Consider the following 9,724-nt stretch of genomic DNA (forward strand, 5'->3'; position numbering starts at 1 on the left):
GCCTAAATGCCTATAAATGCTTATAAATGCCTATAAATGCCTATTATCAATATCGGCGCCCATATGAACACTATTTAGCCTCAAGTTTCGCTTTCGAGTGCAGTTCGAGACCGTTATTCATGTTACCGGGCAACATTGACTCTTCGGTGAATGGGGTGCAACCTAGTCCTTTAGTTCAACCAACTCCCGGAAAACAACTGCTAGCAGCGTTGAAATGGGACGCGCTGGCCAGCGTATACGCCGCCGCGCTGACATTGCGCGAGCGGTTGGCGAATGCGAAACCGCGGAGAGCCGTCACAGGAAAGGAGAGTGAAGAGCAAAAGAAGAAAGAAAAATGTGTTGTGCACGCGGCTTTTGTTTTGTTTGTAATTTACTTTTTAAGGTGTTCACCGCCGTCGGGCGTTCCTTCTCAGCGTACGAGATCATTCTCAGTGACAAGAGGCACTATTTTGAATCCAAAAATCTGAAGATGGTGGTAGTTTGCTATTGTTTCCACAATCTCCACAGTGATTCTTAGACTTCGTTCCGCGTGGTCTCCAAACAGATTTCTTCAAACATGTGCACTTCAAGTGGGCGGAATTGTATTTGGCAGGGGTGGGACGTCTTGCCTGTGCAATTCGGATAATGTCATTGTATATGAGAAAATTGCCAAGAGTTGTACCTAACAGTCCTCATGTAAGAACATGCTAATTTCTTAATAAATCGTAGTCTCTCTTGCATTTGTTATTTGTCTGTTTTTGTTGTGTCTTAATTTAATTGCGTCAGGCATACATAAAGTATCGCTTTTTTAATCAGTGTTCCCAGCTTTCAAGTATTCTTTATCATGCCTGTTTCACTATATGCGACGCTCTAGTACAGTGGCCATTGAACATGAATATGAGCAGTGTGCTTATTGAATTAAGCCAATTGATCGTCATTAGTTCAGCAGTTTTATGGGACAATTGCACGGCTATGTTCAACTGTTGGCGCCTTGTGCCTTCATAGACAATAACATTTCTTGTTTTCCTATCGTAGATATAGGCCGTGAACGTCTTCGTTTGAAATTAGTTGGATTTATGTAAACATTTATTGTGCCTATATTTACGGCGTTGGAGGTCTAAAAAGTTGTTTTGCCTGCCTATTTTTGGCGCCTAAAACGCGCTTTTTTAATGCCTAAAAATCCGGCCTCTAGTGATGACGGTGTAATGGCAAAGACCAGTAAATTGCCTTAGCAACGCGCATGCTGCCAAGTAGCATAGCGTTGACATCTGTCCTTGTAAATTGGACTGAAATGTATCTGGAATATTCAGAGCCAACTTTGCCTCTGCGGCATCGAGCTCATTTTCTTCGACACCGCTGGGTACGAGAAACCACTGGAATGTTATCCGGGCTCATTTCTTAAGGTCAACTGGAAGAGTTCGGCCTCTTCATCAGCAAGTAAACGTGATGTCCTCGTCTAAGCAGTCAGTCATTGACGTGCGGTGCGTGGATTATCGTCACAAAAGACAGTGCATGTCTAAGGTGGTTCCTGAGATATATAATGTACTGCTTCGCCAATGGCGGCAATCTCTGCAGCCGTCGACGTTATCTTGCAGCCTAGTTTGAAGTTGCGGCAAGTAGGCAAAGATAGGACGGCGAAAGCAGCAGCAGAAGCAACTGAGGCCGTCGATTCATCAGCGTAAACATGGTTGGTAGGTATGCTTCAGAAATATGTGATAGCGCAAGCTACTTCAGGTCAGCTTGAGTTCATGCATTGACCACGGGACGTATTCTCGGACGATCATTTTCGAAGATACCTTCAGTGCGCGCTGATTGCCTGTTGGAGCAAAACCGATTGAGCCGATTGGCTGATTGAGCAGAACTGCTCGAATCATCTCGGGCGCTGTATACTACGCCACGCCAAGTTTATACCATAGAGAAAGAAATTCAACAAGAGGGGACACTCGGCAAAAACTGGCAACCGGAAACACGTCACCATACGTCACGCTATACTTTTGACACCGAACGTTAGCTGCCGCGAGCATCGAAACAAAAGAAAGTGAACTTAAGTTAACAGGCATTGATTTATTTTTTTTAATTCTTTGCCGCGAAAACTAAAACGTTTTGCGTATAAATGAACTTAAGCTTTGCGACTTATTTTCCTTGCCTTACCTAGCCACAGGTCAATGACGCGCCAGATACATGCGTCATCCGCCAGACACTCCCCCGAAGCCAGCGAGGATGGCTGCGCGCACGTTTGAGCGCTCGCGCGCGGCGACCCGTCTGTCTTTTTTTTTTTTTTTTTAATGTAACCTGGTTCATTGGGCTCTCGGCGTATTCTTGCGTTCCTTCTGCACTGGGACAAGACACCACTGCACTATTGGACTTCGGCGAGGTGGGAAATCTTGTTTCACAGCCTACGACGCAATCAGCCTTACGGCACGGGACCGAGCCTTAAGACGCAGTTAGCGAAAAACAGCTCGGCCATCCTGGCGCAGTTAATTTGAGTTAATGAATCGTGCTGAGACATGTTTCCGACGCTTGCTATGGGACTATTGTAACTTATTTCGTTTTTTGAGCCACACTGGCCGCACAGGGCGCCGCGCCGCAGTTAGCGAGAACTCAGCCGTGGTGTGTAGTCTAGTGCATCTTGCTAGAAGTTTGTGCCGCTTTCTATGACGCCAGACATTACTGAAAAGTAATTTCGTTACTTTCTGAGGTACTTTTCAGGCACGCTGGCCGCACAGCGAGCTGTGACGCAGTTAGCGATAAGCAGCTCGGCCGTGGTGATAAAGTTAGTTTGGCGTGTAATGAATCTTAGAGGGACAAGTCTGTGACGTTTTTTGTGGCTCCGCAACAACATATACCTTCTTTCGGTACTCACGCCTGTTGAAAACGCGATAGGCGATTGCCAAGAGTGATAACATGGGGTGTGCTAAAGCCCCTATATTTATAAAAGTAGCGCCATTCTTAGATCTTGCCGCCACCGCGCTCACCCCGGCGCTTCCTCCTCGCCCTCTCTTAGCCGCCTCCTGTCGCCCCAGCCTCCTCCGCTCCGCCATTGGCCAATCCGTGTCACGTGGAAGTTCGCGTCGCGCTTTTGTATATTTTTTTTTTTCTTTCCAGCGCGCTCCGACTGCCATTCTCGGGCCTGTGCGACGAAAGTGCTGTACGCACAAACGGATCAAACGTGTTAGGGACAAGAACTTCGTTGTGATGGCATGCTGCTGCGCCTTAAGTTGCCGCAACCGACAAGGCGAGGGCAAAAGGCTTTTTTTGTTTACCATCCGGCGTGCGCAAACGCTTGCTGCACACTTGATATTTGCGCCGTCTCGCATCGTCGCGTTGCTACTTCCAAAACGGCATTATTAAGACCAGTTACTGACTGACGAAGCAAAATCGCGCCTCAAAAACGTCTACGCAGGGCGCGATCGAAGTTTTCCTCGGATTTCCTCTGGTAGCGCGTTAGCTGTCGTCTGCCACGGCAGGCCCGACGCAGGCGGCGCCACTGTCGATATCGCGCCTCGATCGCTCTGGTCGCGCCGAGCGCGATAGTGGAACGGAGGAGGAGGGAAGTGGATGGCGCTTCTTTTATAAATATAGGGGCTTTAGGGTGTGCTGCTGGCGCCGGCAGAACGCGCGAACGACGAACATATCAGAAACTTGTAATTGGAAAATTACGTCTTCTAAAGGACTGAAAAAAGCCATTGCACCAACGCATTTCTCTTGAGTGCCTGTTGCGTCCGTCTCTATGTATGTAGCGTACCGTCACGTCGCCCGAGGCCAAGTTTTGGAAACGCGAAGTCGCTTTGTGCTGCCAAAGTGCAGGAAATAATGTCCGGAAATGGGGGAACGCTTGGAAATCAGATGTTTTCATATATGTTTGGAATGAGTCAGGTATTTTCGACGCCATGTATCTAAAAGTGAATTGCTTCTGTTTGTAATGCCGCCCATTCACCGCTTTCGCACGTTTCGCCTCTACACGCAGTATTCCTATGTCTAAATACCAAAATGACTCATGCATGTAACATGCTGTTACGTGCTTGCAAATGTAACATGCTTGTAATTTACTTTTTTTTCAGCTGGTGCCGTCCGGTGGAGCTTCATACAGGAACTACTGCCTTACCTGCTGGTGTCACAACGTTGGATGAACGCGCAAAAAGCGCGGAACGAGCTTTTATATACAGCAAAATAAATATTTCCTCATTGCACAAAAGGTCTTGCGTCTACTTTGTGAAATTGCATGTGGCACATATTCGATGGGACTTTACGAGATCGTTCGCAATCATTTTTACTAAATAATAAACAGATTCTGCACGAAGAGCAAAAAAAAAGAAAAAAGAGGAGGGGAGGGGCCGCAGCCGGCGTGCTAGCTTGCGTTCAAAATACGCGCGCCCAAAACCGAAACCGGAAGTCATGTGATTGACACCAACCGCTTGGCACGCTGCAGTCAATTCGGCCGGTGGGCCCTGTGGGAGTGTCCCCTCTTGTTGAATTCCTTTCTCTATGTTTATACTGTCACCGAAAGCGATTTTCCGAGAATACCGCCTAAGAAATGAAGGATGCACCAATTGCATTGAGAACAACCATGCCTGCGTACTTGACACTTTATCAGGGGCAATACTTATAGGAGTGAATAGTTCTTGACGAAAGATAGCTCGGGAAAAAACGCAGTCTGGGCCAGTATTTTGTAGCGATGCCTTTCCGATGCTAATGCCTTTTCGCACTTTTCGCGCTTGGTCAGAGCGACGGTCCGCTCGCGTTATCAACGGGCTCAGCCGGCCGTCAGCAGTGGATGATAACACTAGTATAGAATAAAGCATAACGGATCGCTACAAAATACCGGCCCTGGGCGCGTACCGCAAAGCGTCGTAAAAGTACGATATGTGCGACGGTTGACCGAACGCCGATAAACACAGAGACGTTCACAAGAGCAGCACATCGATAAGATAGGCACCTGATCCTGCAACTGCATATTTACTTGAAGTGCAGAGGGGTAGATCCAGGCATACACCAACGGTTTGGCTTGCAGACTTTCTAGAGTGCGTAGGAAGAAAGGTCGCAATCCCCTAAGTACTGTCGAGCTAAAGAGCAGGTAACCTATGAGTAGCTCCTGACCTTCTGGAGCAGAGATTGCTCAGACGGACGCCATTTCATACTTGGACACAAGAGGCACAGAATCCTTAACCTAAATATAGCTAAATGTGTGACGCGCTTCTCTGTGCACACATCTGTCACGGTCATTTTCCCTCGACAACCATTAATTATACATCACCTTCGCCCTCGTGACCCGTAGACACCTCACACTTTGCGTCTATCTTGATTGGTGTTTTCGTTTCGGCATGGCGTGGGAGCGGTATGGTGCGTAAGCGTAAAAATTGCATAAATAAAGCTGCGACCTTTGTGGTGGATAAACATAAATATTGCATAAGATTACACGTCGCATACGATAAAAGTAAGCAAATTTGTACGCATCGTCGTTAGACCGAAGCCGTTTATTTAGCCGCATCGCTTCACATACATCCTAACGTGCTGTCTTCATAATTTTCTCGCTTATTCGTCATGATCATCATCATTTTAACCAACATTTATTTCCTAATGAACAGTATTGATTGGAAAGAAACTTTATAAACAGGTGGGAGAGCAGTTATCAAGCAAGACACATTTTGCGTAAACATACATGACATGGTTTGGGCATATGGTAATTCACACGGTAATATTTTATCTGCAAAAATATATTGAAACAATTATGCCACTGCAATAACAAGAATTTACATACGTTAGGACACTAGTACAAAGGAAAATGCAATTGCTGAGCACCATCGTTCCATCGTCATCATCATGGTCATCGTCATCAAATCAACAGCACACGCAACGTTTTTTTGTAAGACAAGTGATCAGAAAGAACAAAAATAACAAGGCACTGATTACTTCACTGCAAAATGTAATTACTAAGGCGAAAGCCTTATATGACTCATGGTGAGGTCTCCGTTTCAAGGCCGTTTCAAAACCGCGTCGTCGACACGAAATAGTCCTCTTAGGATAAGAGGCGATTAATTTACTTCTTATTTACAAACTATAGGGTTACTGTATATGCTACCAAAGTGATAGCATATACAATAGCTCTATTACTTACATACCTATAGCGCCCAATGTTGCGCATTAAAGTAGGGAGGAAGGAATGTTATATGTACATATGTTCAAATACAGGTGGTTGATAATGCAAAAAAACACATCTAATACATAATACAACACAATATCGATATTGAAAAATACATTACTTAATACAACATTACACCTAACGTTACTATAAATACAATAGAAATACAATGTATACATAATACAACACAATAATATAACAAAAAAAGGAATGCGCACAAAAGCGCGATTAAGGGTGGAAGAATGATTACGCAAGTGAACTGAAGTGATAATAGGTATATAGAGAGGGGAATGAGGCGAATAAAGAGTGAATTGATGGTGATATAAAGGGATTTAGTTGGGTTATAGGAGTCAAACGAAAGGTAATGATGAGATAGAGTGAGCTAAGACAATGACGAGTCATTGAGAGTGGATTAAGAGTAAATGAAGGCGAATCAAGTGGTGATAGTGTGAATCAAGAGTGATTAAGATTGGAAATTCGGAGTAATAGAACAAATCAAGGGTGATGGAAGTAAAACCGAGATGGGACAGAGTGAATAAAGGTGAACCAAGCAGTGATACGGTGAATAAAGAGTGAATCAACTGTTAATTAAGAGTGAATCGAGGGCTTATGGAGTGGGAGAGTCACTTGCAAAAAAAAGTATGTGAGAAATCAGCGTCCAAGTGAGAGTGACTCAGAAAAAAAAAAGTGCTGAGTCAAGGTTCTAGTTTGGTGAACCATAGGAAGGGCGACTTGCAAAAAACATGGTGACTTCGAAAGATAACTAAATTGTGATTTCAGGTTGATGATGACTCAGCAGAAAAAAAAGTGGTCGTCGTGTCATTGAGTTAGCGGCACTCAGGCTTTATTATTTATTTATTTATTTATTTATTTATTTATTTATTTATTTATTTATTTATTTATTTATTTATTTATTTATTTATTTATTTATTTATTTATACAATACTGCAGGCCTTGGCGTGGCCCAAGCAGGAACGGCATACAATGATAATAAGAGATAGTAACATTAGCAGACGTAAATTAACAGGGCGCAGAATACCAATCCAGTCCATCAGTCAATCTAGTCCAACGTCTTTCGCCTTCAAGTCGTCTTAGTTGTAGTATAAGGGACCCCTAGTAATTTTTTTACGGTTAGGAATCCCTCACAAAACTAATTGAATAATTGCACAAAAGTAATCGACTATTTATACTTTACCTTCCTCCAAATATTTAATACCATTGCACAGATAAATTAAACAAAAAGAGATGGCTTGGCACATTTAGTGCGTCTTCTCCAACCCTTCACATATTGCTTATCTTCACTAACAGGTTATTTTCAAAACGTTTGTCAGTCACATCCTCTCGTTTTTGTTGTGGGTACACCAGCACCGACACTGCAAAACTCGCTTAATGTGCGCGCTGGAAGAATGTGGGGTTTTGTAGCGCACGGATATCTCGGGCACATGATTGCCGTTACTAAACATCTGGGTCCCGCATGAAGAGCAGCGCTTAACTGTTGCTCGGACTTCCCGGTTGTGCCAATAAAAAGCTGGAAAATTGGTCCTTAGGCTATTTCCTGGCCTTTACATTCTAAGTGGCTGTCGCTTTTGAGACATACCGGAACTGGTCGACATCCGGGGAAGCGTTAAGACGAGGAAACAAATACTGAGATTCCTGGTTTACCTGTCCTGACATGTGCATCCGCGAGGCTCCCGAGTGGCACGACCTCAGTCGTTTCGCTGTAGTTTTCCCCGAATTCAGGTTTTCAGAACTTCGCGGCTTGTTAATGTTTGTCTCGTCAATAAGGTAACTCCTTAAATGTGATTGGATATTGGAAAAAATATTAGAATTACGGTGATCGTCACAAAGTAAACACAATAATATCTAAATTACAAAACTAGCAACAAATGTAATTGATTACAATTAACTACATGTCATTCGTTACGTAAAAGTCTGATTTGTAGGAGGTGTTCGCTCAGTTGGGTTGTTAAGGGATCCTAATTCCATAGTTCCGTTGCGCTCATTTGTTATTAAATAAGGCATTGGGTTACATGAATCGATTGCGTTTGGGAGGAAATATGTGCACATGTGTTAAATGATTGAACGGTGTACTTTTCGTATACTTGGAGCTTCATTGACGTGGAAAAAGCAGAGTATAATGCTACGATGTGGCAAGGCAACAGAAGTATACCATAAATATGCGGAAACTTGTAGTGAAATTTGCGAAATAAACACAGGCGATTTACTTTTGTTTCCGTATTTATGTTAGTTACCTTATACTTGTTACTTAGCAGCGCCGTGCGCAGGAAGGGGCAGATGAAGCGGTGTACTACAACAAATTGATCCAGTTTATCGGGTGAACCAGTGCCCGTACAGAAAACAAAAGACGGCGGTGATAGAGGCCGGAAGCTTGAACGTCGGGCGCCGGATCGAATGGCCGCGCGCTCCCTCGTTCGTGATTTATAACTACCCAAGGAACCTCGGAGCATGTGCATCAAGCTTTTCCGATGGCCCGGTTTATCGAGCGTGTTTCAGCACGCAGCAATACTCTGGCATCGCTGGCGCATCTTTGCGCTACAACAAAAACGCGATAACAAGGGGGCGTCAAAGATAGGCAGTCAGAAACTAGGAGCGCACGTGGCAATACAACATTTTTAAAGCGAAGCTTTCTGTCTCATGGTCTCATGGTCCGTGAGCGCCAAAAACGCACTGCGGGCAAGCCAACTTACACAAAGGAACTATCTGCGCATCTGCGCACACAATCGTAGCGCACTACAGTTTACATTCGCAGTTTTACCGATAAGAACAATGGGAACTGCAACGCCATGCTACCAAGACGAACTGTGTATAGCTGCATCGCGTGACGCGCGTAATGCCACGCAGATGCAATGCTTGACGCGCGTCACGCAATGCATTCCCGGCCGTCTTCATGGGTAGGCCGCGGGTGCAGCGCACGGCAGAAGAAGAGGCTGCCGTATGCGAACGTAAGCGCGAGCGCGATCGTGCCCGTAAGGCCGATCCCGTGTATCTCAACGGCATGCAGTCCTTGAAAGTGTGAGTGTGTGCGTCCAATCAATGGCTACATGATCTAAACGTGTCTTCATTCAACGTCAACGTTCAAAAAATACAATCCTAAACAAGCAATCAAATCACATATACATCGCATCGGGTCGCTCAGCATTTCTTGGGTTCGTTGCGTGGTCGTTGGCTTTGGACTTTGATTCAGTTTTTTATCGGTGAAAGCTTCGCGTTCAACCATCTTTCTTCAAGAAAGGGGCTTTGATTTATTTTGTTCTTGCCTCAGAACATACTTCTGTAAAGATTACCCGTGAAAGCACTGTTCCGCCTTTTAAGGCTGAATTGTGAAAGACGGAGAAAATCACCACCGTAACTTCACATACCCAATTTCAAGTTCACCGAGGATTACGATACCCCCTAATGCGGAATTTAAGCGCAGCTCCATACGTGTTTTCATTTCGCGTTATATTTAGGCATCGCACCGATCACCGCACCTACTGGCAGAGTCACGACGTGCGGCGCTACACTATACAGACCGGCCACACAGTTGCGTCAACTGCAGCTTATGCAGCCGTAATGATTACACCGGGAAACGCTTGCGGCGAATGC

At 44.8% G+C, this 9,724-nt stretch overlaps 1 long non-coding RNA gene across 1 annotated transcript; it reads left to right on the plus strand.

Annotated features, from left to right (window-relative positions):
• Positions 1–2,212: 2,212 nt before the first annotated feature.
• LOC125941573 (uncharacterized) lies at positions 2,213–4,174 on the plus strand. The gene is made up of 2 exons (XR_007464451.1): positions 2,213–2,353; positions 4,041–4,174. It is a non-coding gene; the product is annotated as an uncharacterized LOC125941573 (long non-coding RNA).
• Positions 4,175–9,724: the final 5,550 nt, after the last annotated feature.

The sequence above is a fragment of the Dermacentor silvarum genome, chromosome 11, assembly GCF_013339745.2.
Source record: "Dermacentor silvarum isolate Dsil-2018 chromosome 11, BIME_Dsil_1.4, whole genome shotgun sequence".
NCBI lineage: Eukaryota > Metazoa > Arthropoda > Arachnida > Ixodida > Ixodidae > Dermacentor > Dermacentor silvarum.